Raw genomic sequence first — 7,331 nt, forward strand, 5'->3', positions numbered from 1 at the left:
ACAATAATTTATAAATTATCAAGGGCTCATGAGGGAGGGGGGAGCGGGGAGGGAGGGGAAAAAAAGAGGACCTGATGCAAAGGGCTTAAATGGAGCACAAATGCTTTGAATATGATTAGGACAAAGAATGAACTGATGTATTTACACATCTTGATGTATGTGTATGTATGGATTGTGATCAGAGTTGTATGAGCAACTAATAAAATGTTTTTTTAAAGAAATCTTATGTCACCATGTATGTTTTTTTTAACAACTCCAAATCAGCTTTATTTTATACAAAAAGGGCATATTTAGCAAAAGACACGCTGAGAAAAGAGTCGCTGTGGCCCAGGGGGACAAGGCAGGGAGGTGACCAGCCTTCCAGGCGCCTGCTGGGGACAAGAGTTTGGAAAGGAAGTAGTCCTCGGTGCTGGCTAGGTGCTGGCACGGGAAGGTGAAGGCTCCAGGTGGATCAGCACCGAGGGCAGGTCATGGGGAGGGGGGATTCACAGTGACCTGGCGGCTGACACTTGGAGGGCCCTCGACCAGTGCTGCAGGCTGGAGTGAGCTGGTTCCTGAAGGGTGCCCACCCAGGGACACAGGGCTGGAAGTGCCACTCTGGGTGGAGGACCGGGAGAGGTCAGTGCTCTGCAGTGGCCTGCAAGGTCCAGGCGAGGAGGCGAGGGCGCTTTCGTTACGTTCTGGCGTTGCGCTCTGTCTTGGCCAGGCACTCTCTGACCAGGACCCAGGGCGTGGATGATGCCTCTCTTCAGGCGCTGCATAGCACTCTTGCTTCCGGCATAGGTGGGCCGGATCTCTTTGTCCATTTCCTCTATGACACACAGCAGGTCCGTGTAGGTGCTCTGGGAGCCCTGAGTGCCTGGAGGCTTCATGGCCTGCACATAGCCAATGGAGGGCGGTCCAAAGTCGTTAAACAGTGGCCTGAAAGGGGCAGCGGCTCCCGGCCCGGAGCCCGACGGCGAGGGGACGCTGCCAGGTGTAGGGACCAGGGTGCCAGGCCCAGGGGTACTGGAGCAGGGGTGCTGCTGGGGGCGGGGGCGATGGGCTTGTAGGACATCCGCGACTCCTGGGTGCGGGCCGACACAGGCCGGCCGCTGCTCTGGGGTTGGCTGCCGGCCGCTGAGCCGCGCACTGCACCATGTATGTTTAAGTGTATTTTATTTGGTTAAAGTTTAGCATTGTATACTTTCAGTATTCTAAGACATAGGTGCTCTTAGGTTATAACACTCCTAATGAAGGTAATATACATACTACTAAACCTAGGTTCACATCTTCTTTTTGTACCTTAATAATTTTGTAATTCTAAGAATTGCTGTTGTGATTGGTATGATTGAAACCTATGTATATATTTACTGTATGGTTGAAGATATGGTTGAAACCTATATATATATATACTGCAAATTCAATTAGATAGCAGATACAATTAATTAGCTAATAAATGTATGTTGTTATAATTAGACAAATGCCATTCAGTCTGTTGCAAATCATAGTGCCTCTGCGTATAAGAGAAGACAACATAGCACAGTTAAGGTTTATTGTGCCAACCTGGCCAATAAACACATGTGGGAATAATTGAAGGGCGGAGAGATAAATGGCTCAGTGACCCTCTCCTTTCTAGTTCTCACGTCTCTTGCTCTCTGATGGTCAGAACAGGGTTCAGCTGCCTTAACCAGTTCCCTGCTTCAGCTGGTAAGGCTCACTTACTGGGAAACATCCCTGAGGAAAAGCCACAAGGACCTACCGTCACGCAGCCCTGGGTGTTGGAGCAGCTGCGTGGAGACCCCTGCCAGCATTGAGATGCTTGCACTGATTCGACTTTCCTCCTGCAGTCATATTTTGCATGTGATTTGTAAGCTGGAGAAGGACTTTGTAAATCAGTATTGGACTTATGGGCTTGGACAGTACTGGGTTGGATGCTTTCATAATGTACACGTACCCTTTATATAAAACTCGCTCTTATGTACATATTAGTTTCTGTGGATTCGTTTCTTTAGTCTACCTAGACTAACACAACCATCTTCACCCTCATTGCTGTGCTTGAGCATATATTTACATCTACTCTACCACTCCATCTTGCTCAGGGTCTTCCTCATTTTACTGACCCTCTGTTTACCAAACTTGACGTCCTTCTGTAGAGACTGATCCCTAGACCAGGGTCCTACAGGAGCAAGCCATACTAGGTGCCAATTATCCCAAGATGAATTTCATAACCACCACCATCTGCCCTCATGGCATTTTTTTCCGCAGGGTCCCCCATTTGGTCCCCATCTTCACTGAGGCACCTGGAAGGGCAAGATGAAGTTTGTGATTGCAGATGAGGCAAACTTGGTGAACTTCACCTTCATGGAGGATGTGGTCCACTGCCACATCCTGGTGGTAGAGGGACTCTCCCAAGACTCAGCTGTGTGTAGAAAGGCCTTGCACATCAGTAATGACAAGCTCCTCCCTTTCTGGATGTTCCTGTCCTGTATCCTGATGGGCCTCAACTACAAGGCCCCCAAGTATCACATTCCCTACTGGCGGGCCTACCACATGGCCTTGCTGCTAACTTTGCTGGCGATGGTGGTCCAGCCGGATAAGGCCCTGAAGAGGACTGTGCAGAGCATTCGTCACCTGCAGAAGGTCTGATTGAGCTCAGTCTGAGCCTGTCAGGGAGCTGAGAGCACAGCTGGCCCTTCAGTGAGTCACCTGGGAGTGACCCAGCACTCTCCATATCCATCTCTTGATCCCTCTCTTTCTCTTTTTGGATGTGTGTGTCTTCTTCCGTCCCATTTCCCTCTCTCAGACTCCTTAGCACAAAGGTCACCTTCACAGTTGCCCCTGGTCCTTGTTGATATCGTTGTTAACAATTGGAGAGGTAAAACACTTGGAGAGGTTAACAATTGGAGAGGAAGAAACAGCCCACCGCTAGCCTAGTGGAATTTCTTTCACTCAAACCAATCAAATCCTAGAGTGGACATTTCTTAGAGATATTGAAGGAACCATATATGAAAAATATCCTAGAAGAAATGTGAAAGATATAAATGTGCATGGATGAGACTTGAAATGTGGTTCATATCTATCCAGAGGTGTAAAGTGACCTTGTAAAAATTACTAGTTTACATCTCAGAGAGGTAAACTTCCAAAGTCTCTGTTCCCTCAGGGTGGTCACTTATATTATTCTTACGTATTCCTCCGGCCATCCTCATCAGCAGAGTTTTGGGGTGTTCTGTGACAATGTACAGACTGTCTCATGAAAGTTTGGATGAAAGAGCCTCCTTTATCAACTCGTAGTTGGGGAAGAAAACCCTGAGATGTTATAGCCCAGCCTAGGAAGACGAGAATAGAGTGAGGGTGTTGGACCAAAAAAACACCCTTACAGCCTCGGAAACCCCGTAGATAGGGCTGCTATGAGCCTGAGGCAACTCCATGGCAATGGAGCAGTGGTGCACAGCACATTTATCCAAAGCAACTCATTCGCTCTCTTCATAGCTGCTTCCCTGAGTGTTGGTTGGAGATCCAAATAAAATACTACCCTTGATAATGTCAATCTTTATATTTAACATGACATGGAATAATTGGTTCCGTCATGAGAATTTTTGTTTGCTGTACATTGAGGAGTAATCCGAAACTGTAGCTTTTACTTTTCATTAATAAAAGCTTCAAGTCCCCCTCATTTCTGAAAGCAAGCTTGTGTCATCCGCAAATTGCAAGAAGTTCGTGAGTCTTCCTCCCATCTCGACACCCCGTTCTTCTTTTCTAAGTCAGACCCCTCAGATTCTTTGCGCAGCACACATGCTGAGAAAGTACGGTGAAAAGACATGGCCCTGACGAAAACACTTTATGATTTTAACCAAGCAATAAGCCCCTGTTCTTTCCTAGCAACCGCCTCTCTTAGTCTTTGTGCCTTTTCTCTATGAATGCCATTGTGTGGTCTAGCAATTCCATTCTACACGATGTCATTCATAATTCGTCATGATTGACACAGTCAATAAAATATCTTTCCAGACTCTGCTTTCAGTCAAGAGCCATCTGATGTCATTAATGATATCCTTTGTTCCATGTTCTCTACATGTTGTCAGGAGAGACCCATCCCTGGCGCAGGACATCATGTTTGGTAAAGTAGAGGGACAATGAAAAAGAGCAAGGAGATAGATTGACAAATAGACTGCAACTCTGGATTCAACCACAGGAGCAATTATGAGGAGGGAAGGACCAGGCAGTGTGTTGTTCTGTTATTTATAAGGTCGCCACGGGTCAGAATTGATGGGATGGTACCCAACAACATGTACTCTCTTAAAACTGGCTTGGATTTCTGACAGTTCCTCACAGATGTACTGCTGCAACCATTTTTAGATTCTCTTCAGCAAAATAATACTTGCGTGTCATACTAATGATATTGTTGAATAATTTTATTGATCAACTTTCTTTGAAAACAACAGAGTTGTTGATTAGAGTGGTTGGCCAACTGTGTTCCAAATTTCCTGGTATACATGAGTGAGTGCTTCTAACCCATCAGTGAAGCACCTAAATTAATATTTCCTCTGTTCTAGAACCCTTGTTTTCCCCAAATATATCAATGCAGCCTGAACTTCTTATAGTACTACCAGTGTTTTTTTAATCACATGGGGTTTTTTTAAATCACAAAAAATCATTCAAAAAAATGATGTAAGGCAGACTGATTCTTGTTGGGAGAGTAACTCTGTGCATTCCTTTTGTCTTCATCTGATGCTTCCTGCATCATTCAACGTTTTGTCCCGCGGTTCTTATTGTCTGATGCCATCAGATTGGGTCTGACTCACAGTGACCCAGTGAACAACAGAATGGAACACTTCCTACTCCTGCACTTTTATAACAATTGGTTTTGTTTGAGCCCATTGTTGTAGCCACTGTGACAATCTGTGCTTTTGAGCGACTTCCTCTTTAGTGATAACTTTTTACTGACCAAACATGATGTTGTTTTTCAAGGACTAATCTTTCCTGATAACATATCCAAAGTATGCAAGACAAAGTCTCATCATTCTAACTTCTAAGGAGAATTCTGGTAGTACTTATTCCAATACAGGGTTGTCTGCTCTTCGGACATCCCATGATACTTTCTTTTTTTTTTTATATATATATATATTTTTTAATTTTAACAATTTATTGGGGCTCATACAATTCTTTTCACAGTTCATGCATATACATGCATCAATTGTATAAAGCACATCTGTACAGTCTTTGCCCTAATCATTTTTTTCTCTTTTCTTCTTTTACATTTTATTAGGGACTCATACAACTCTTACCACAATCCATACATATACATACATCAATTGTATAAAGCACATCCATACATTCCCTGCCCCAATCATTCTCAAGGCATTTGCTCTCCACTTAAGCCCCTTGCATCCGGTCCTCTTTTCCCCCCCCCCTCCCTTCCCATTCCCCCCTCCCTCATATGCCCTTGGTAATTTATACATCGTTGCCCATGATACTTTCAATACTCTTCCCCAACAGCATAATTCAGAGGTGTCATTACTTTGGTCTTTCTTATTCCTTGTCCAGTTTTCACATCTACCTGTCTTTGGAATGGGCATAAATTTAGATCTCTCCCACTGTTGACTAGGCAGCTGTCTTTGTAGCCGGGCATAAATCAGCGAGTGTTTCATTCACAGCATCAGGTATTTGAAACATCATAAGCGGTATTTTCAAACTTAGAGCTTTGGTTTCAATAATGCTTTCAATATGGTTTAGACTTCTGCTTTCAAAACCACAATTCTGGACAATTTGCTACCTCTTGAAATTATTTTTTAGTACAGTGAGTCTGTATATTCCTCTGTCTTCTTTTTTAGTACAGTGAGTCTGTATATATATACAGTGAGTCTGTATATATATTTTTAGTACAGTGAGTCTGTATATTCCTTCTGTCTTCTTTTCATGTTTCCTGCATCATTCGATATTTTGCCCAAAGAATGAATCAATATTGCTACTCAAGGTGTGAGTATTTCTTCAAAATATTAGTATTTTCTTTTAGTTGAAGCAATTCTGGGCTCATTTTTCTTTTTTGTCTAAATTCAGGGATTTGCACATTTCATTTTAATGCTTTGTATTATCTTCTCATGTTGTCCTTCCTTTGAAAATCTCTTTTCAGGTCTTATATTTCATCTTTTCTTTCATTCTCTTCAGCTGATCTATGTTCAAGACAAACTTCAGGGTCTCTTCTGGCATCTAATCTACTTTGCTCTTTATTTTCTGTGTATTTTAATGACTCCCTTCCCTCCCCCCCCCACCTACCCACCGGCTCTTGGAGTTTTCGCAAAAATCAGGTGGGATACATTCAAGGTTGTATTTTGGCTCCTGTGGACTCATTTTCATTTACTTCAGGTTCAACCTATAATAGTAAATGTGAGATTGATAGCCTATTCCAGTCAGCTCTGGCCTTGCTTTGGCTCATGATAGCAAACTTCTCCATTGTCTCTTCCCACAGGTATAGTCAATTTCATCCCTTTGTAGTCTGTCAGCCAAGATCCACATGTATAGACACTGGCCGTGTTGTGGAAACAAAAAAGGTATTTGCAATGAAGATATTACTGGCTTTGGAAAATTCTTTCATCCAATCTCCAGCTGTGTTTCTATCATCAAGGCTATGTTTGCCAACTACTAATCTTTCTTCTTTGTTTCCAACTTTTGCATTCTTATTGTCCGTTAATTATCAATGCATCATGCTAACATATTTGATTAATTTCAGCCTGAAGAACTTAATAGCATTCTTTAATTTCTTCATCATGGGCATTTGTAGTCAGTGCATAAATTTGAATAACAAGTTGCATTAATTAGCTGGTCTTCCCTGTAAACCATACTCACTTTCATCCAGTTAATTCAGACTCATTGCGCTCTTCTAAGACCGAGTCGAACAGTCTCTTGAAGTTTCTGAAACTTTAAATCATTACTGGCACAGAAAGTCTCCTCTTTCTCCCATGGATAATCTGACAGATTTGAACCATCAACCTTGCAATCAGCAGCTCAATGCAAAACCCACTACCCCAGTAGGGCTCCCTCTCATAGGATGTACAGATACTATCCTATCAGAGATAGCAGTATGCTTCAAAACAGATTATTAAAAACAAACTTTTTGCTCTGAATTAGGTAAAAGCCTTCACAGCAATCTACAAGATTTCATTAAATAATTCATACACATAGTTTTTCTTCTAATTGCTTGTAATCCTCTCAATGTAATATCATTAGTCCCACTTCCTCCCTGTGCTTTCTGTTTCTATTCTTCCTTTGCCCTAAGCCTTCTGAACTTCATCCTTGGGTAAATGCTCTGTTTGATCTCAAATAGTTGATTATCTATCAAATGCTGTCTGTTTTAT

At 42.8% G+C, this 7,331-nt stretch overlaps 1 pseudogene; it reads right to left on the reverse strand.

Moving 5' to 3' along the window:
• Window positions 1-673: 673 nt before the first annotated feature.
• LOC142443517 (cyclin-dependent kinase 2-associated protein 2 pseudogene) lies at window positions 674-1,057 on the reverse strand (annotated as a pseudogene).
• Between the last annotated feature and the right edge of the window lie 6,274 nt (window positions 1,058-7,331).

Source organism: Tenrec ecaudatus, chromosome 3 (genome assembly GCF_050624435.1).
Source record: "Tenrec ecaudatus isolate mTenEca1 chromosome 3, mTenEca1.hap1, whole genome shotgun sequence".
In the NCBI taxonomy this organism is placed as follows: Eukaryota; Metazoa; Chordata; class Mammalia; order Afrosoricida; family Tenrecidae; genus Tenrec; species Tenrec ecaudatus.